Consider the following 19,465-nt stretch of genomic DNA (forward strand, 5'->3'; position numbering starts at 1 on the left):
CTAGGCCTCAGTGAGAATTGAACTCACGACCACTGGTTTACGAGACCAGTACTCTAACCACTGAGCTATGAAGCCTTCCTTGTATTTATACTGTTAGCATTTTTGTTAACGAGCCAAAAAAAGTGCAGCTTCAAATGCATGAGAAAAACTTAGGACATTACTTGACTCGCAGGAGACCAAACATACACCTGCTTATCTCCTACAAAAAGGCCTGTCTATCCTTCTCCGGAAGGGTCTGGGTCTTGCTGGTTTTCCGTCATTGCCTGATGCAACACACGACGATGATAGTGGTTAGGGACATGGTCATCAGGTTTCAGTGAGGTATACACCCACCAAGCCTCAGTGAGAATTGAACTCACGACGCCTTGTTTACTAGACCAGTTCTCTAACCACATAGCAATGAGGCCTTGTCCTCTACCGTGCCATTAGCATTTTGTTAACGAGGGAACAAAAGCACAGCGGTAGGTAGGGAGCACTAAAGTTTTTTCAAAGAAAACCCAAGTAGGTTGCTAGACTCCCTATAGATAAGGAGCACACCTGCAGATGTTCAACACATTTGGAAGGTGATTCTAACACCCAAAATGCCAGGCTTGATGTCAGATCACTATCTAGGCCTCAGTGAGAATTGAACTCACGACCACTGGTTTACAAGACCAGTACTCTCACCACTGAGGTATGAAGCCGTGCACGTTTTCATACCGTCTGCATTTGTGTTAACGAGCCAAAAAAAGTGCAGCTTCAAATGCATGAGAAAAACTTAGGACATTACTTGACTCGCAGGAGACCAAACATACACCTGCTTATCTCCTACAAAAGGGCCAGTCTATCCTTCTCCGGAAGGGTCCGGGTCTTGCTGGTTTTCCGTCACTGCCTGATGCAACACACGATGATGATAGTGGTTAGGGACATGGTCATCAGGCTTCAGTGAGGTATACACCCACCAAGCCTCAGTGAGAAACGAAACTCACGACCCCTGGTTTACTAGACCAGTTCTCTAACCACATAGCAATGAGGTCTTGTCCTCTACCGTGCCATTAGCATTTTGTTTACGAGGGAACAAAAGCACAGCGGTAGGTGGGGAGCACTGAACAATTTTTTCAAAGAAAACCCAAGTACGTTGCTTGACACCCAAGAGATAAAGAGCACACCTGCAGATGTTCAACACATTTGGAAGGTGATTCTAACACCCAAAATACCTGGCTTGACACCAAATTGCAACCTAGGCCTCAGTGAGAATTGAACTCACGACCACTGGTTTACAAGACCAGTACTCTAACCACCGAGCTATGAAGCCGTGCACATTTTCATATCGTTCGCATTTTTGATAACGAGCCCAAAGAAAAGTGCAGCTTCAAATGTATGAGAAAAACTTAGGACATGACTTGACTAGCAGGAGACAAAACATACACCTGCTTATCTCCTACAAATTGGTCCGTCTTTCCTTCTCCGGAAGGGTCTGAGTCTTGCTGGTTTTCCATTACTGCCTGATGCAACACACGACGATGATAGTGGTTAGGGACATGGTCATCAGGCCTCAGTGAGAATTGAACACACAACCACTGGCTTACTAGGTCAGTGCGCTAACCACTGAGGTATGAGGCCGTGCACTTCGGTATGCCATTAACATATTCTACACGATCTAACAATAGCACAGCGGTAAGGTGTGGTTACTCTGCAATTTTTTTAAAGCAAAGGCAAGTACATCGCTTGACTCAATCTACGTAAAGAAAATTCCTGCGAACATTCTACCTATTCAGGAGGTTGTTCTAACAACCAAATCACCCTGTTTGACATCAATTCCTAAGAATGCTACCAGACCTCAGTGAGGCATACGTCCACTAGGCCTCAGTGAGAATTGAACTCACGACCCCTGGTTTACTAGACCAGTGCTCTAACCACTGAGCTATGAGGCCTTGTCCTCAATTGTGCCATTAGCATTTTGTTTACGAGGGAACAAAAGCACAGCGGTAGGTGGGGAGCACTGAACAATTTTTTCAAAGAAAACCCAAGTACGTTGCTTGACACCCAAGAGATAAAGAGCACACCTGCAGATGTTCAACACATTTGGAAGGTGATTCTAACACCCAAAATACCTGGCTTGATTCCATATCGCTATCTAGGCCTCAGTGAGAATTGAACTCACGACCACTGGTTTACGAGACCAGTACTCTAACCACTGAGCTATGTAGCCTTCCATGTATTTATACTGTTAGCATTTTTGTTAACGAGCCAAAAAAAGTGCAGCTTCAAATGCATGAGAAAAACTTAGGACATTACTTGACTCGCAGGAGACCAAACATACACCTGCTTATCTCCTAAAAAAGGGCCAGTCTATCCTTCTCCGGAAGGGTCTGGGTCTTGCTGGTTTTCCGTCATTGCCTGATGCAACACACGACGATGATAGTGGTTAGGGACATGGTCATCAGGTTTCAGTGAGGTATACACCCACCAAGCCTCAGTGAGAATTGAACTCACGACCCCTGGTTTACTAGACCAGTTCTCTAACCACATAGCAATGAGGCCTTGTCCGCTACCGTGCCATTAGCATTTTGTTAACGAGGGAACAAAAGCACAGCGGTTGGTGGGGAGCACTGAACAATTTTTTCAAAGAAAACCCAAGTACGTTGCTTGACACCCAAGAGATAAAGAGCACACCTGCAGATGTTCAACACATTTGGAAGGTGATTCTAACACCCAAAATACCTGGCTTGACAACAGATTGCAACCTAGGCCTCAGTGAGAATTGAACTCACGACCACTGGTTTACAAGACCAGTACTCTAACCACTGAGCTATGAAGCCGTGCACATTTTCATATCGTTCGCATTTTTGATAACGAGCCCAAAGAAAAGTGCAGCTTCAAATGTATGAGAAAAACTTAGGACATGACTTGACTAGCAGGAGACAAAACATACACCTGCTTATCTCCTACAAATTTGTCCGTCTTTCCTTCTCCGGAAGGGTCTGAGTCTTGCTGGTTTTCCATTACTGCCTGATGCAACACACGACGATGATAGCGGTTAGGGACATGGTCATCAGGTTTCAGTGAGGTATACACCCACCAAGCCTCAGTGAGAATTGAACTCACGACCCCCTGTTTACTAGACCAGTTCTCTAACCACATAGCAATGAGGCCTTGTCCTCTACCGTGCCATTAGCATTTTGTTAACGAGGGAACAAAAGCACAGCGGTAGGTAGGGAGCACTAAAGTTTTTTCAAAGAAAACCCAAGTAGGTTGCTAGACTCCCTCTCGATAAAGAGCACACCTGCAGATGTTCAACACATTTGGAAGGTGATTCTAACACCCAAAATACCAGGCTTGATGTCAGATTGCTATCTAGGCCTCAGTGAGAATTGAACTCACGACCACTGGTTTACAAGACCAGTACTCTCACCACTGAGCTATGAAGCCGTGCACGTTTTCATACCGTTTGCATTTGTGTTAATGAGCCAAAAAAAGTGCAGCTTCAAATGCATGAGAAAAACTTAGGACATTACTTGACTCGCAGGAGTCCAAACATACACCTGCTTATCTCCTACAAAAGGGCCCGCCTATCCTTCTCCGGAAGGGTCTGGGTCTTGCTGGCTTTCCATCACTGCATGTTGCAACACACGACGATGATAGCGGTTAGTGACATGGTCATCAGGCCTCAGTGAGAATTGAACTCTCAACCACTGGGTTACTAGGTCAGTGCGCTAACCACTGAGGTATGAGGACTCGCACTTGAGTATGCCGTGAACATATTGTTCACGATCGAACAATAGCACAGCTGTAAGAAGTGGGCACTCTGCATTTTTTTCAAAGAAAACCCAAGTACATTGCTTGACTCAATCTTGGTTAAGAAAACTCCGGCAAACATTCTACCTATTCAGGAGGTTGTTCTAACAACCAAATCACCTTGTTTGACATACATTCCTAAGAATGCTAGCAGGTATCAGTGAGGCATTTGTCCACCAGGCCTCAGTGAGAATTGAACTCACGACCCCTGGTTTACTAGACCAGTGCTCTAACCACTGAGCTATGAGGCCTTGTCCTCAACTGTGCCATTAGCATTTTGTTAACGAGGGAACAAAAGCACAGCGATAGGTGGGGAGCACTGAACAATTTTTTCAAAGAAAACCCAAGTACGTTGCTTGACACCCAAGAGGTAAAGAGCAGACCTGCAGATGTTCAGCACATTTGGAAGGTGATTCTAACACCCAAAATACCTGGCTTGATTCCAGATCGCAATCTAGGCCTCAGTGAGAATTGAACTCACGACCACTGGTTTACTAGACCAGTGCTCTAACCACTGAGCTATGAGGCCTTGTCCGCAATTGTGCCATTAGCATTTTGTTAACGATGGAACAAAAGCACAGCGATAGGTGGGGAGCACTGAACAATTTTTTCAAAGAAAACCCAAGTACGTTGCTTGACACCCAAGAGATAAAGAGCACACCTGCAGATGTTCAGCACATTTGGAAGGTGATTCTAACACCCAATATACATGGCTAGATTCCAGGACCCTATCTAGGGCTCAGTGAGAATTGAACTCACGACCACTGGTTTACGAGACCAGTACTCTAACCACTGAGCTAAGAAGCCTTCCATGTCTTTATACTGTTAGCATTTTTGTTAACGAGCCAAAAAAAGTGCAGCTTCAAATGCATGAGAAAAACTTAGGACATTACTTGACTCGCAGGAGACCAAACATACACCTGCTTATCTCCTACAAAAGGGCCAGTCTATCCTTCTCCGGAAGGGTCCGGGTCTTGCTGGTTTTCCGTCACTGCCTGATGCAACACACGATGATGATAGTGGTTAGGGACATGGTCATCAGGTTTCAGTGAGGTATACACCCACCAAGCCTCAGTGAGAAACGAAACTCACGACCCCTGGTTTACTAGACCAGTTCTCTAACCACATAGCAATGAGGTCTTGTCCTCTACCGTGCCATTAGCATTTTGTTTACGAGGGAACAAAAGCACAGCGGTAGGTAGGGACCACTAAAGTTTTTTCAAAGAAAATCCAAGTAGGATGCTAGACTCCCTCTCGATAAAGAGCACACCTGCAGATGTTCAACACATTTGGAAGGTGATTCTAACACCCAAAATACCAGGCTTGATGTCAGATTGCTATCTAGGCCTCAGTGAGAATTGAACTCACGACCACTGGTTTACAAGACCAGTACTCTCACCACTGAGCTATGAAGCCGTGCACGTTTTCATACCGTTTGCATTTGTGTTAATGAGCCAAAAAAAGTGCAGCTTCAAATGCATGAGAAAAACTTAGGACATTACTTGACTCGCAGGAGTCCAAACATACACCTGCTTATCTCCTACAAAAGGGCCCGCCTATCCTTCTCCGGAAGGGTCTGGGTCTTGCTGGCTTTCCATCACTGCATGTTGCAACACACGACGATGATAGCGGTTAGTGACATGGTCATCAGGCCTCAGTGAGAATTGAACTCTCAACCACTGGGTTACTAGGTCAGTGCGCTAACCACTGAGGTATGAGGACTCGCACTTGAGTATGCCGTGAACATATTGTTCACGATCGAACAATAGCACAGCTGTAAGAAGTGGGCACTCTGCATTTTTTTCAAAGAAAACCCAAGTACATTGCTTGACTCAATCTTGGTTAAGAAAACTCCGGCAAACATTCTACCTATTCAGGAGGTTGTTCTAACAACCAAATCACCTTGTTTGACATACATTCCTAAGAATGCTAGCAGGTATCAGTGAGGCATTTGTCCACCCGGCCTCAGTGAGAATTGAACTCACGACCCCTGGTTTACTAGACCAGTGGTCTAACCACTGAGATATGAGGCCTTGTCCTCAATTGTGCTATTAGCATTTTGTTAACGAAGGAACAAAAGCACAGCGGTAGGTGGGGAGCACTGAACAATTTTTTCAAAGAAAACCCAAGTACGTTGCATGACACCCAAGAGATAAAGAGCACACCTGCAGATGTTCAACACATTTGGAAGGTGATTCTAACACCCAAAATACCTGGCTTGACACCAGATTGCAACCTAGGTCTCAGTGAGAATTGAACTCACGACCACTGGTTTACAAGACCAGTACTCTAACCACTGAGCTATGAAGCCGTGCACATTTTCATATCGTTCGCATTTTTGATAACGAGCCCAAAGAAAAGTGCAGCTTCAAACGTATGAGAAAAACTTAGGACATGACTTGACTAGCAGGAGACAAAACATACACCTGCTTATCTCCTACAAATTGGTCCGTCTTTCCTTCTCCGGAAGGGTCTGAGTCTTGCTGGTTTTCCATTACTGCCTGATGCAACACACGACGATGATAGTGGTTAGGGACATGGTCATCAGGCCTCAGTGAGAATTGAACACACAACCACTGGCTTACTAGGTCAGTGCGCTAACCACTGAGGTATGAGGCCGTGCACTTCGGTATGCCATTAACATATTCTACACGATCTAACAATAGCACAGCGGTAAGGTGTGGTTACTCTGCAATTTTTTTAAAGCAAAGGCAAGTACATCGCTTGACTCAATCTACGTAAAGAAAATTCCTGCGAACATTCTACCTATTCAGGAGGTTGTTCTAACAACCAAACGACCTTGATTGACATCAATTCCTAAGAATGCTACCAGACCTCAGTGAGGCATACGTCCACTAGGCCTCAGTGAGAATTGAACTCACGACCTCTGGTTTACTAGACCAGTGCTCTAACCACTGAGCTATGAGGCCTTGTCCTCAATTGTGCCATTAGCATTTTGTTAACGAGGGAACAAAAGCACAGCGGTAGGTGGGGAGCACTGAACAATTTTTTCAAAGAAAACCCAAGTACGTTGCTTGACACCCAAGAGATAAAGAGCACACCTGCAGATGTTCAGCACATTTGGAAGGTGATTCTAACACCCAAAATACCTGGCTATATTCCAGATCGCTATCTAGGCCTCAGTGAGAATTGAACTCACGACCACTGGTTTACGAGACCAGTACTCTAACCACTGAGCTATGTAGCCTTCCATGTATTTATACTGTTAGCATTTTTGTTAACGAGCCAAAAAAAGTGCAGCTTCAAATGCATGAGAAAAACTTAGGACATTACTTGACTCGCAGGAGACCAAACATACACCTGCTTATCTCCTAAAAAAGGGCCAGTCTATCCTTCTCCGGAAGGGTCTGGGTCTTGCTGGTTTTCCGTCATTGCCTGATGCAACACACGACGATGATAGTGGTTAGGGACATGGTCATCAGGTTTCAGTGAGGTATTCACCCACCAAGCCTCAGTGAGAATTGAACTCACGACCCCTGGTTTACTAGACCAGTTCTCTAACCACATAGCAATGAGGCCTTGGCCACTACCGTGCCATTAGCATTTTGTTAACGAGGGAACAAAAGCACAGCGGTAGGTGGGGAGCACTGAACAATTTTTTCAAAGAAAACCCAAGTACGTTGCTTGACACCCAAGAGATAAAGAGCACACCTGCAGATGTTCAGCACATTTGGAAGGTGATTCTAACACCCAAAATACCTGGCTTGATTCCAGATCGCTATCTAGGACTCAGTGAGATTTGAACACACGACCACTGGTTTACGAGACCAGTACTCTAACCACTGAGCTATGAAGCCTTCCATGTATTTATACTCTTAGCATTTTTGTTAACGAGCCAAAAAAAGTGCAGCTTCAAATGCATGAGAATAACTTAGGACATGACTTGACTAGCAGGAGACCAAACATACACCTGCTTATCTCCTAAAAAAGGGCCAGTCTATCCTTCTCCGGAAGGGTCTGGGTCTTGCTGGTTTTCCGTCATTGCCTGATGCAACACACGACGATGATAGTGGTTAGGGACATGGTCATCAGGTTTCAGTGAGGTATACACCCACCAAGCCTCAGTGAGAATTGAACTCACGACCCCTGGTTTACTAGACCAGTTCTCTAACCACATAGCAATGAGGCCTTGTCCGCTACCGTGCCATTAGCATTTTGTTAACGAGGGAACAAAAGCACAGCGGTAGGTAGGGAGCACTAAAGTTTTTTCAAAGAAAACCCAAGTAGGTTGCTAGACTCCCTATAGATAAAGAGCACACCTGCAGATGTTAAACACATTTGGAAGGTGATTCTAACACCCAAAATACCTGGCTTGACACCAGATTGCAATCTAGGCCTCAGTGAGAATTGAACTCACGACCACTGGTTTACAAGACCAGTACTCTAACCACTGAGCTATGAAGCCGTGCACATTTTCATATCGTTCGCATTTTTGATAACGAGCCCAAAGAAAAGTGCAGCTTCAAATGTATGAGAAAAACTTAGGACATGACTTGACTAGCAGGAGACAAAACATACACCTGCTTATCTCCTACAAATTGGTCCGTCTTTCCTTCTCCGGAAGGGTCTGAGTCTTGCTGGTTTTCCATTACTGCCTGATGCAACACACGACGATGATAGTGGTTAGGGACATGGTCATCAGGCCTCAGTGAGAATTGAACACACAACCACTGGCTTACTAGGTCAGTGCGCTAACCACTGAGGTATGAGGACGTGCACTTCGGTATGCCATGAACATATTCTACACGATCTAACAATAGCACAACGGTAAGGTGTGGTTACTCTGCAATTTTTTTAAAGCAAAGGCAAGTACATCGCTTGACTCAATCTACGTAAAGAATATTCCTGCGAACATTCTATCTATTCAGGAGGTTGTTCTAACAACCAAATCACCTTGTTGGACATCAATTCCTAAGAATGCTACCAGACCTCAGTGAGGTATACGTCCACCAGGCCTCAGTGAGAATTGAACTCACGACCCCTGGTTTACTAGACCAGTGCTCTAACCACTGAGCTATGAGGCCTTGTCCTCAATTGTGCCATTAGCATTTTGTTAACGAGGGAACAAAAGCACAGCGGTAGGTGGGGAGCACTGAACAATTTTTTCAAAGAAAACCCAAGTACGTTGCTCGACACCCAAGAGATAAAGAGCACACCTGCAGATGTTCAACACATTTGGAAGGTGATTCTAACACCCAAAATACCTGGCTTGATTGCAGATCGCTATCTAGGCCTCAGTGAGAATTGAACTCACGACCACTGGTTTACGAGACCAGTACTCTAACCACTGAGCTATGAAGCCTTCCTTGTATTTATACTGTTAGCATTTTTGTTAACGAGCCAAAAAAAGTGCAGCTTCAAATGCATGAGAAAAACTTAGGACATTACTTGACTCGCAGGAGACCAAACATACACCTGCTTATCTCCTACAAAAAGGCCTGTCTATCCTTCTCCGGAAGGGTCTGGGTCTTGCTGGTTTTCCGTCATTGCCTGATGCAACACACGACGATGATAGTGGTTAGGGACATGGTCATCAGGTTTCAGTGAGGTATACACCCACCAAGCCTCAGTGAGAATTGAACTCACGACGCCTTGTTTACTAGACCAGTTCTCTAACCACATAGCAATGAGGCCTTGTCCTCTACCGTGCCATTAGCATTTTGTTAACGAGGGAACAAAAGCACAGCGGTAGGTAGGGAGCACTAAAGTTTTTTCAAAGAAAACCCAAGTAGGTTGCTAGACTCCCTATAGATAAGGAGCACACCTGCAGATGTTCAACACATTTGGAAGGTGATTCTAACACCCAAAATGCCAGGCTTGATGTCAGATCACTATCTAGGCCTCAGTGAGAATTGAACTCACGACCACTGGTTTACAAGACCAGTACTCTCACCACTGAGGTATGAAGCCGTGCACGTTTTCATACCGTCTGCATTTGTGTTAACGAGCCAAAAAAAGTGCAGCTTCAAATGCATGAGAAAAACTTAGGACATTACTTGACTCGCAGGAGACCAAACATACACCTGCTTATCTCCTACAAAAGGGCCAGTCTATCCTTCTCCGGAAGGGTCCGGGTCTTGCTGGTTTTCCGTCACTGCCTGATGCAACACACGATGATGATAGTGGTTAGGGACATGGTCATCAGGCTTCAGTGAGGTATACACCCACCAAGCCTCAGTGAGAAACGAAACTCACGACCCCTGGTTTACTAGACCAGTTCTCTAACCACATAGCAATGAGGTCTTGTCCTCTACCGTGCCATTAGCATTTTGTTTACGAGGGAACAAAAGCACAGCGGTAGGTGGGGAGCACTGAACAATTTTTTCAAAGAAAACCCAAGTACGTTGCTTGACACCCAAGAGATAAAGAGCACACCTGCAGATGTTCAACACATTTGGAAGGTGATTCTAACACCCAAAATACCTGGCTTGACACCAAATTGCAACCTAGGCCTCAGTGAGAATTGAACTCACGACCACTGGTTTACAAGACCAGTACTCTAACCACCGAGCTATGAAGCCGTGCACATTTTCATATCGTTCGCATTTTTGATAACGAGCCCAAAGAAAAGTGCAGCTTCAAATGTATGAGAAAAACTTAGGACATGACTTGACTAGCAGGAGACAAAACATACACCTGCTTATCTCCTACAAATTGGTCCGTCTTTCCTTCTCCGGAAGGGTCTGAGTCTTGCTGGTTTTCCATTACTGCCTGATGCAACACACGACGATGATAGTGGTTAGGGACATGGTCATCAGGCCTCAGTGAGAATTGAACACACAACCACTGGCTTACTAGGTCAGTGCGCTAACCACTGAGGTATGAGGCCGTGCACTTCGGTATGCCATTAACATATTCTACACGATCTAACAATAGCACAGCGGTAAGGTGTGGTTACTCTGCAATTTTTTTAAAGCAAAGGCAAGTACATCGCTTGACTCAATCTACGTAAAGAAAATTCCTGCGAACATTCTACCTATTCAGGAGGTTGTTCTAACAACCAAATCACCCTGTTTGACATCAATTCCTAAGAATGCTACCAGACCTCAGTGAGGCATACGTCCACTAGGCCTCAGTGAGAATTGAACTCACGACCCCTGGTTTACTAGACCAGTGCTCTAACCACTGAGCTATGAGGCCTTGTCCTCAATTGTGCCATTAGCATTTTGTTTACGAGGGAACAAAAGCACAGCGGTAGGTGGGGAGCACTGAACAATTTTTTCAAAGAAAACCCAAGTACGTTGCTTGACACCCAAGAGATAAAGAGCACACCTGCAGATGTTCAACACATTTGGAAGGTGATTCTAACACCCAAAATACCTGGCTTGATTCCATATCGCTATCTAGGCCTCAGTGAGAATTGAACTCACGACCACTGGTTTACGAGACCAGTACTCTAACCACTGAGCTATGTAGCCTTCCATGTATTTATACTGTTAGCATTTTTGTTAACGAGCCAAAAAAAGTGCAGCTTCAAATGCATGAGAAAAACTTAGGACATTACTTGACTCGCAGGAGACCAAACATACACCTGCTTATCTCCTAAAAAAGGGCCAGTCTATCCTTCTCCGGAAGGGTCTGGGTCTTGCTGGTTTTCCGTCATTGCCTGATGCAACACACGACGATGATAGTGGTTAGGGACATGGTCATCAGGTTTCAGTGAGGTATACACCCACCAAGCCTCAGTGAGAATTGAACTCACGACCCCTGGTTTACTAGACCAGTTCTCTAACCACATAGCAATGAGGCCTTGTCCGCTACCGTGCCATTAGCATTTTGTTAACGAGGGAACAAAAGCACAGCGGTTGGTGGGGAGCACTGAACAATTTTTTCAAAGAAAACCCAAGTACGTTGCTTGACACCCAAGAGATAAAGAGCACACCTGCAGATGTTCAACACATTTGGAAGGTGATTCTAACACCCAAAATACCTGGCTTGACAACAGATTGCAACCTAGGCCTCAGTGAGAATTGAACTCACGACCACTGGTTTACAAGACCAGTACTCTAACCACTGAGCTATGAAGCCGTGCACATTTTCATATCGTTCGCATTTTTGATAACGAGCCCAAAGAAAAGTGCAGCTTCAAATGTATGAGAAAAACTTAGGACATGACTTGACTAGCAGGAGACAAAACATACACCTGCTTATCTCCTACAAATTTGTCCGTCTTTCCTTCTCCGGAAGGGTCTGAGTCTTGCTGGTTTTCCATTACTGCCTGATGCAACACACGACGATGATAGCGGTTAGGGACATGGTCATCAGGCCTCAGTGAGAATTGAACACACAACCACTGGCTTACTAGGTCAGTGCGCTAATCACTAAGGTATGAGGACGTGCACTTCGGTATGCCATTAACATATTCTACACGATCTAACAATAGCACAACGGTAAGGTGTGGTTACTCTGCAATTTTTTTAAAGCAAAGGTAAGTACATCGCTTGACTCAATCTACGTAAAGAAAATTCCTGCGAACATTCTACCTATTCAGGAGGTTGTTCTAACAACCAAATCACCTTGTTTGACATCAATTCCTAAGAATGCTACCAGACCTCAGTGAGGTATACGTCCACCAGGCCTCAGTGAGAATTGAACTCACGACCCCTGGTTTACTAGACCAGTGCTCTAACCACTGAGCTATGAGGCCTTGTCCTCAATTGTGCCATTAGCATTTTGTTAACGAGGGAACAAAAGCACAGCGGTAGGTGGGGAGCACTGAACAATTTTTTCAAAGAAAACCCAAGTACGTTGCTTGACACCCAAGAGATAAAGAGCACACCTGCAGATGTTCAGCACATTTGGAAGGTGATTCTAACACCCAAAATACCTGGCTTGATTCCAGATCGCTATCTAGGACTCAGTGAGAATTGAACACACGACCACTGGTTTACGAGACCAGTACTCTAACCACTGAGCTATGAAGCCTTCCATGTATTTATACTCTTAGCATTTTTGTTAACGATCCAAAAAAAGTGCAGCTTCAAATGCATGAGAATAACTTAGGACATGACTTGACTAGCAGGAGACCAAACATACACCTGCTTATCTCCTAAAAAAGGGCCAGTCTATCCTTCTCCGGAAGGGTCTGGGTCTTGCTGGTTTTCCGTCATTGCCTGATGCAACACACGACGATGATAGTGGTTAGGGACATGGTCATCAGGTTTCAGTGAGGTATACACCCACCAAGCCTCAGTGAGAATTGAACTCACGACCCCTGGTTTCCTAGACCAGTTCTCTAACCACATAGCAATGAGGCCTTGTCCGCTACCGTGCCATTAGCATTTTGTTAACGAGGGAACAAAAGCACAGCGGTAGGTAGGGAGCACTAAAGTTTTTTCAAAGAAAACCCAAGTAGGTTGCTAGACTCCCTATAGATAAAGAGCACACCTGCAGATGTTCAACACATTTGGAAGGTGATTCTAACACCCAAAATACCAGGATTGATGTCAGATCACTATCTAGGCCTCAGTGAGAATTGAACTCACGACCACTGGTTTACAAGACCAGTACTCTCACCACTGAGGTATGAAGCCGTGCAAGTTTTCATGCCGTTTGCATTTGTGTTAACGAGCCAAAAAAATTGCAGCTTCAAATGCATGAGAAAAACTTAGGACATTACTTGACTCGCAGGAGACCAAACATACACCTGCTTATCTCCTACAAAAGGGCCAGTCTATCCTTCTCCGGAAGGGTCTGGGTCTTGCTGGCTTTCCATCACTGCCTGTTGCAACACACGACGATGATAGTGGTTAGTGACAGGGTCATCAGGCCTCAGTGAGAATTGAACTCTCGACCACTGGGTTACTAGGTCAGTGCACTAACCACTGAGGTATGAGGACTCGCACTTGAGTATGCCGTGAACATATTGTTCACGATCGAACAATAGCACAGCTGGAAGAAGTGGGCACTCTGCATTTTTTTCAAAGAAAACCCAAGTACATTGCTTGACTCAATCTAGGTAAAGAAAACTCCGGCATACATTCTACCTATTCAGGAGGTTGTTCTAACAACCAAATCACCTTGTTTGACATACATTCCTAAGAATGCTAGCAGGCATCAGTGAGGCATTTGTCCACCAGGCCTCAGTGAGAATAGAACTCACGACCCCTGGTTTACTAGACCAGTGGTCTAACCACTGAGATATGAGGCCTTGTCCACAATTGTGCCATTAGCATTTTGTTAACGAGGGAACAAAAGCACAGCGGTAGGTGGGGAGCACTGAACAATTTTTTCAAAGAAAACCCAAGTACGTTGCTTGACACCCAAGAAATAAAGAGCACACCTGCAGATGTTAAACACATTTGGAAGGTGATTCTAACACCCAAAATACCTGGCTTGACACCAGATTGCAACCTAGGCCTCAGTGAGAATTGAACTCACGACCACTGGTTTACAAGACCAGTACTCTAACCACTGAGCTATGAAGCCGTGCACATTTTCATATCGTTCGCATTTTTGATAACGAGCCCAAAGAAAAGTGCAGCTTCAAATGTATGAGAAAAACTTAGGACATGACTTGACTAGCAGGAGACAAAACATACACCTGCTTATCTCCTACAAATTGGTCCGTCTTTCCTTCTCCGGAAGGGTCTGAGTCTTGCTGGTTTTCCATTACTGCCTGATGCAACACACGACGATGATAGTGGTTAGTGACATGGTCATCAGGCCTCAGTGAGAATTGAACACACAACCACTGGCTTACTAGGTCAGTGCGCTAACCACTGAGGTATGAGGACGTGCACTTCGGTATGCCATGAACATATTCTACACGATCTAACAATAGCACAACGGTAAGGTGTGGTTACTCTGCAATTTTTTTAAAGCAAAGGCAAGTACATCGCTTGACTCAATCTAGGTAAAGAAAATTCCTGCGAACATTCTACCTATTCAGGAGGTTGTTCTAACAACCAAATCACCTTGTTTGACATCAATTCCTTAGAATGCTACCAGACCTCAGTGAGGTATACGTCCACCAGGCCTCAGTGAGAATTGAACTCACGACCCCTGGTTTACTAGACCAGTGCTCTAACCACTGAGCTATGAGGCCTTGTCCTCAATTGTGCCATTAGCATTTTGTTAACGAGGGAACAAAAGCACAGCGGTAGGTGGGGAGCACTGAACAATTTTTTCAAAGAAAACCCAAGTACGTTGCTTGACACCCAAGAGATAAAGAGCACACCTGCAGATGTTCAACACATTTGGAAGGTGATTCTAACACCCAAAATACCTGGCTTGATTGCAGATCGCTATCTAGGCCTCAGTGAGAATTGAACTCACGACCACTGGTTTACGAGACCAGTACTCTAACCACTGAGCTATGAAGCCTTCCTTGTATTTATACTGTTAGCATTTTTGTTAACGAGCCAAAAAAAGTGCAGCTTCAAATGCATGAGAAAAACTTAGGACATTACTTGACTCGCAGGAGACCAAACATACACCTGCTTATCTCCTACAAAAAGGCCTGTCTATCCTTCTCCGGAAGGGTCTGGGTCTTGCTGGTTTTCCGTCATTGCCTGATGCAACACACGACGATGATAGTGGTTAGGGACATGGTCATCAGGTTGCAGTGAGGTATACACCCACCAAGCCTCAGTGAGAATTGAACTCACGACCCCTTGTTTACTAGACCAGTTCTCTAACCACATAGCAATGAGGCCTTGTCCTCTACCGTGCCATTAGCATTTTGTTAACGAGGGAACAAAAGCACAGCGGTAGGTAGGGAGCACTAAAGTTTTTTCAAAGAAAACCCAAGTAGGTTGCTAGACTCCCTATAGATAAGGAGCACACCTGCAGATGTTCAACACATTTGGAAGGTGATTCTAACACCCAAAATGCCAGGGTTGATGTCAGATCACTATCTAGGCCTCAGTGAGAATTGAACTCACGACCACTGGTTTACAAGACCAGTACTCTCACCACTGAGGTATGAAGCCGTGCACGTTTTCATACCGTCTGCATTTGTGTTAACGAGCCAAAAAAAGTGCAGCTTCAAATGCATGAGAAAAACTTAGGACATTACTTGACTCGCAGGAGACCAAACATACACCTGCTTATCTCCTACAAAAGGGCCAGTCTATCCTTCTCCGGAAGGGTCCGGGTCTTGCTGGTTTTCCGTCACTGCCTGATGCAACACACGATGATGATAGTGGTTAGGGACATGGTCATCAGGCTTCAGTGAGGTATACACCCACCAAGCCTCAGTGAGAAACGAAACTCACGACCCCTGGTTTACTAGACCAGTTCTCTAACCACATAGCAATGAGGTCTTGTCCTCTACCGTGCCATTAGCATTTTGTTTACGAGGGAACAAAAGCACAGCGGTAGGTGTGGAGCACTGAACAATTTTTTCAAAGAAAACCCAAGTACGTTGCTTGACACCCAAGAGATAAAGAGCACACCTGCAGATGTTCAACACATTTGGAAGGTGATTCTAACACCCAAAATACCTGGCTTGACACCAGATTGCAACCTAGGCCTCAGTGAGAATTGAACTCACGACCACTGGTTTACAAGACCAGTACTCTAACCACCGAGCTATGAAGCCGTGCACATTTTCATATCGTTCGCATTTTTGATAACGAGCCCAAAGAAAAGTGCAGCTTCAAATGTATGAGAAAAACTTAGGACATGACTTGACTAGCAGGAGACAAAACATACACCTGCTTATCTCTGTCAGGTTTAAAACGGCCCTGACGCCTTTTTTACACTGGGAATTATTTAAATAATGATGGCTGAATGTCCAAAGTCAATCAAGCAAAGTTTTATTTTCCAATTTGCGAGTTGGTGAGAGAGAGAGAGCCGGAGGCCGAACAGGCCTGTTCGGCCTCCCACACTCCCTTCATCTGACCCCCTTCATCTGACTCTCCTCCGGACATAAAGAGACAAAGAGGGGGGCTGTCTTCTGGAATTCTAGCAGGCAGGCAGGAAACAACCAATCACAACAGACAGTTTAAAACTTCAGCTCGAAGATTCAGAAACTTGAAACCGAATGTGTGTGTGTGTGTGTGGCTGTGCTCATGTGTGCTAAATGAGTGTCTGTGTGTATACAATTATTAGTGATACAAATAGTGTATGAAACATGATTATGAAAACACAAAATTGGTGACATATCCTAACATTCCCCCCTGTTGTGAATTCAAAATCATGGCCCCACGGCTTTAGGACAGATCATCATTATGAAATCATACAACAGTGGAGAGGCGAAAAACCCTCAGTAGGGACAAAAATTCCTCTCCTCTCTTCCGACGTGGAACGAGATCTTCATCATTTGATGACCATCAGGGAATAAAACATATAAAAATACATTTCAATGTGCCTAGTGAAAAATAACAAAACTGTCTCCACGCAGAGCTTGTCCCTGGGGTGACTTGATGCAGGCCCCTTGCCTCGCTGTAGGAGGAGACAGCCGTCTTTACCTCCCGGATCTTCGTGTGTGGTGTATATGTATGCACGTGTGGGGCTTGAGCGACAAGTCCATATTCTTTTTACGTTTCAGTGTCCAGTTCGAGTTCGTCATTGTCCAGTTTGAGTTTGTCATACTCAACATCAATCAGATTGTAATGTTACTTTTGGGTAACAAACATGCAATTAATCATCATTTTTGTCAGAAAAATAATGTAACAAAAACAGTCTACACATAACAAAAATGAAAACCATAATTATCCCGATATATTGTCTTTCAAATTCTTCATAGTGGTCATAACATCAATAATTGTTTCATTTTTAAAACTTTAAATGCAATTATGTTCTTCAATCAAGGCTAAAATTTCTTTATGTACGTCATTAATTTCCAAACCATATCTAATCTTTTTATTCTGTGGCTTCAACATTCGTATCTGTGGCTGGTGGTGTGGTTCTGATGTGCGTGTGGTCCGAGATTGTGACTCAGGTGGACTCCTGTTCGAGGGATTCGCGTTGCTAGGCCTTTAGCTGGAAACCGGTGAAGTTTGTACTGCAACTGGTGGATCCAGCTGCCACGCCCCGCGACCTTTTGCTGCGTCGGGGTCACCGCCATCATCTGGCGAGGGCCATCTCAGCATTCACTTCCCCCCAACGAAGTCGTTTCAACACCTTGAAGAAGAGTTGGTCTCCCACACGGACGTAATTTCTGTAAATCAGAACAACACTTGACCAGTATTGGCGTCTTTTGGATCTTTTTCGGTCAAACATATTTTTCGTTGGTGGTTCTGATGAACCTGAGAGTCTATTGGGGATAGTGTCCTTCCTTCGGCTGGCATTGTCCTCATTGCTGTGATTGAAACACAGTCTGGCCATTGTCTCTTTTTTTTCATTGTCTTGATAAGTCTGGCCATAACAGTTCAATTAGTGCGTTCCACAAGTCCTGCAGACTGTATGCGCAGTGACGCTTTGAGTCCATTTTTTAACAACTGTCCCACTTGTTACAACATCATTCACAAAATGCATCATTTTCACTTCAAATCACTTCTGGAAATTCCAAATGTCAGGATAATTTGATTACACAACACTTTTCCTAATCGTTTTTAAGCATCAGCATGTGTTGTTGGAAACAACTTGATCCATTTTGAAAACATATCAATCATAGTCAAACAATATTGCAACCCAAACAAATAACACTGTCCAAAAAAAATTTTTGTTGAAAAGTCTGTATGTGGGAACAATTCCATATCATATCTCCTCCCTGTTGAGGCACGACGTCTGCTCGTGTCTCACTCAATGTTTGCATCATTGTCCACCCAATGTGCATGTTCAATTAGTGGTGCCTTTTTCCCTGGCCTGAGATTAACTTGTCAAGTTGATTTACTGTGTGTGTGTGTGTGTGTGTGTGTGTGTGCTTTCATTAAACCTCTTGTGCTTTGTTGACTCTGGGGTTATGGCTTGGCTCCAGCCTTTATTCAATCGTAATCGTGTCATTTTCTGTTCAGAATTTTTTTTTAATTTACAAATACTTACTTAGACGTGCTTTATGCGCAACTTTTCTTTTATCTTTTGTGATTTTTAAAGCACCCGTTCGCCCAAAATCAACAGAACACAAGAACATTTTATCTTGACTGTGAGTTCACATTGTAACCATACAGCTCATACAAGATGGGAAACTCCAAATTTTAATTAGCTCACAACCGCCTACGCTCTTCCTGCTTATCCTAACAATTTCTCTCTTTTACAAGTTATCTGTTGGTATCACACTACTAATACTCCCATCGCATAAAAGTCAGCGTGATTTCTTCCTACAACCTTGGTTCTCAGACACTTTCTTATCAGTCTGGAATGTGCACCTGGTCTTCATGTCTTTACACGTCTTAACTCCTCCAGTCGGGAGGAAAATGGGTCAAAAAGTCAAGTCCTGGGTTTGGTGAAAATTTGGACGGCTCCACAGTCGTGTGGCGCCTTCTAAATGGTGCGTGGAGAAAGAATGACGCTGGGCTTAAATGCATCGCACCTTATTAATGTAATGTTACAATTAAATCGCCGTGCAATGTGAATGTCGTGTGATGGAATGTCATTTTTTCATTCCTTAAAGCAGCAGTGAAAGCTCCTGATCACACTCTTAAGTGGTTCTCTGCCACGAAATCCAAATTGTTGTGACTAATATGCAAATGGATTCACTTTCCTGTGTTTCTGCAGCAACACAAGTCCATGAAGCCATTTTTTGCAGTCACTGTTTGCCCAAATGGCTTATAATAATAAT

The 19,465-nt window shown here is 44.3% G+C and overlaps 1 protein-coding gene and 33 non-coding genes across 36 annotated transcripts in view; 1 reads left to right on the top strand and 33 right to left on the bottom strand.

Annotated features, from left to right (window-relative positions):
* Positions 1 to 19,465, top strand: part of LOC148327800 (receptor-type tyrosine-protein phosphatase gamma-like) — a 456,824-nt gene that overhangs the window by 224,379 nt on the left and 212,980 nt on the right. The window lies entirely within an intron of this gene.
* Positions 3 to 75, bottom strand: trnat-cgu (transfer RNA threonine (anticodon CGU)). Its single transcript has one exon. It is a non-coding gene; the product is annotated as a tRNA-Thr (tRNA).
* trnat-ugu (transfer RNA threonine (anticodon UGU)) lies at positions 611 to 683 on the bottom strand. Its single transcript has one exon. It is a non-coding gene; the product is annotated as a tRNA-Thr (tRNA).
* trnat-ugu (transfer RNA threonine (anticodon UGU)) lies at positions 1,222 to 1,294 on the bottom strand. Its single transcript has one exon. It is a non-coding gene; the product is annotated as a tRNA-Thr (tRNA).
* On the bottom strand, positions 1,841 to 1,913 carry trnat-agu (transfer RNA threonine (anticodon AGU)). The gene has a single exon. It is a non-coding gene; the product is annotated as a tRNA-Thr (tRNA).
* Positions 2,119 to 2,191, bottom strand: trnat-cgu (transfer RNA threonine (anticodon CGU)). Its single transcript has one exon. It is a non-coding gene; the product is annotated as a tRNA-Thr (tRNA).
* Positions 2,729 to 2,801, bottom strand: trnat-ugu (transfer RNA threonine (anticodon UGU)). Its single transcript has one exon. It is a non-coding gene; the product is annotated as a tRNA-Thr (tRNA).
* On the bottom strand, positions 3,339 to 3,411 carry trnat-ugu (transfer RNA threonine (anticodon UGU)). Its single transcript has one exon. It is a non-coding gene; the product is annotated as a tRNA-Thr (tRNA).
* Positions 3,956 to 4,028, bottom strand: trnat-agu (transfer RNA threonine (anticodon AGU)). The gene has a single exon. It is a non-coding gene; the product is annotated as a tRNA-Thr (tRNA).
* Positions 4,234 to 4,306, bottom strand: trnat-agu (transfer RNA threonine (anticodon AGU)). The gene has a single exon. It is a non-coding gene; the product is annotated as a tRNA-Thr (tRNA).
* Positions 4,512 to 4,584, bottom strand: trnat-cgu (transfer RNA threonine (anticodon CGU)). The gene has a single exon. It is a non-coding gene; the product is annotated as a tRNA-Thr (tRNA).
* Positions 5,121 to 5,193, bottom strand: trnat-ugu (transfer RNA threonine (anticodon UGU)). Its single transcript has one exon. It is a non-coding gene; the product is annotated as a tRNA-Thr (tRNA).
* On the bottom strand, positions 5,738 to 5,810 carry trnat-agu (transfer RNA threonine (anticodon AGU)). The gene has a single exon. It is a non-coding gene; the product is annotated as a tRNA-Thr (tRNA).
* trnat-ugu (transfer RNA threonine (anticodon UGU)) lies at positions 6,016 to 6,088 on the bottom strand. The gene has a single exon. It is a non-coding gene; the product is annotated as a tRNA-Thr (tRNA).
* On the bottom strand, positions 6,635 to 6,707 carry trnat-agu (transfer RNA threonine (anticodon AGU)). Its single transcript has one exon. It is a non-coding gene; the product is annotated as a tRNA-Thr (tRNA).
* Positions 6,913 to 6,985, bottom strand: trnat-cgu (transfer RNA threonine (anticodon CGU)). Its single transcript has one exon. It is a non-coding gene; the product is annotated as a tRNA-Thr (tRNA).
* Positions 7,523 to 7,595, bottom strand: trnat-cgu (transfer RNA threonine (anticodon CGU)). The gene has a single exon. It is a non-coding gene; the product is annotated as a tRNA-Thr (tRNA).
* On the bottom strand, positions 8,131 to 8,203 carry trnat-ugu (transfer RNA threonine (anticodon UGU)). The gene has a single exon. It is a non-coding gene; the product is annotated as a tRNA-Thr (tRNA).
* trnat-agu (transfer RNA threonine (anticodon AGU)) lies at positions 8,750 to 8,822 on the bottom strand. The gene has a single exon. It is a non-coding gene; the product is annotated as a tRNA-Thr (tRNA).
* On the bottom strand, positions 9,028 to 9,100 carry trnat-cgu (transfer RNA threonine (anticodon CGU)). The gene has a single exon. It is a non-coding gene; the product is annotated as a tRNA-Thr (tRNA).
* On the bottom strand, positions 9,636 to 9,708 carry trnat-ugu (transfer RNA threonine (anticodon UGU)). The gene has a single exon. It is a non-coding gene; the product is annotated as a tRNA-Thr (tRNA).
* On the bottom strand, positions 10,247 to 10,319 carry trnat-ugu (transfer RNA threonine (anticodon UGU)). Its single transcript has one exon. It is a non-coding gene; the product is annotated as a tRNA-Thr (tRNA).
* trnat-agu (transfer RNA threonine (anticodon AGU)) lies at positions 10,866 to 10,938 on the bottom strand. The gene has a single exon. It is a non-coding gene; the product is annotated as a tRNA-Thr (tRNA).
* Positions 11,144 to 11,216, bottom strand: trnat-cgu (transfer RNA threonine (anticodon CGU)). Its single transcript has one exon. It is a non-coding gene; the product is annotated as a tRNA-Thr (tRNA).
* trnat-ugu (transfer RNA threonine (anticodon UGU)) lies at positions 11,754 to 11,826 on the bottom strand. Its single transcript has one exon. It is a non-coding gene; the product is annotated as a tRNA-Thr (tRNA).
* Positions 12,373 to 12,445, bottom strand: trnat-agu (transfer RNA threonine (anticodon AGU)). Its single transcript has one exon. It is a non-coding gene; the product is annotated as a tRNA-Thr (tRNA).
* On the bottom strand, positions 12,651 to 12,723 carry trnat-cgu (transfer RNA threonine (anticodon CGU)). Its single transcript has one exon. It is a non-coding gene; the product is annotated as a tRNA-Thr (tRNA).
* trnat-ugu (transfer RNA threonine (anticodon UGU)) lies at positions 13,259 to 13,331 on the bottom strand. Its single transcript has one exon. It is a non-coding gene; the product is annotated as a tRNA-Thr (tRNA).
* trnat-agu (transfer RNA threonine (anticodon AGU)) lies at positions 13,876 to 13,948 on the bottom strand. The gene has a single exon. It is a non-coding gene; the product is annotated as a tRNA-Thr (tRNA).
* Positions 14,154 to 14,226, bottom strand: trnat-ugu (transfer RNA threonine (anticodon UGU)). The gene has a single exon. It is a non-coding gene; the product is annotated as a tRNA-Thr (tRNA).
* trnat-agu (transfer RNA threonine (anticodon AGU)) lies at positions 14,773 to 14,845 on the bottom strand. The gene has a single exon. It is a non-coding gene; the product is annotated as a tRNA-Thr (tRNA).
* trnat-cgu (transfer RNA threonine (anticodon CGU)) lies at positions 15,051 to 15,123 on the bottom strand. The gene has a single exon. It is a non-coding gene; the product is annotated as a tRNA-Thr (tRNA).
* Positions 15,659 to 15,731, bottom strand: trnat-ugu (transfer RNA threonine (anticodon UGU)). The gene has a single exon. It is a non-coding gene; the product is annotated as a tRNA-Thr (tRNA).
* Positions 16,270 to 16,342, bottom strand: trnat-ugu (transfer RNA threonine (anticodon UGU)). The gene has a single exon. It is a non-coding gene; the product is annotated as a tRNA-Thr (tRNA).

This window comes from Idiotropiscis lumnitzeri, chromosome 11 (genome assembly GCF_059441095.1).
Source record: "Idiotropiscis lumnitzeri isolate Australia: NSW breed Sydney's pygmy pipehorse chromosome 11, RoL_Ilum_1.0, whole genome shotgun sequence".
Taxonomy (NCBI): Eukaryota; Metazoa; Chordata; class Actinopteri; order Syngnathiformes; family Syngnathidae; genus Idiotropiscis; species Idiotropiscis lumnitzeri.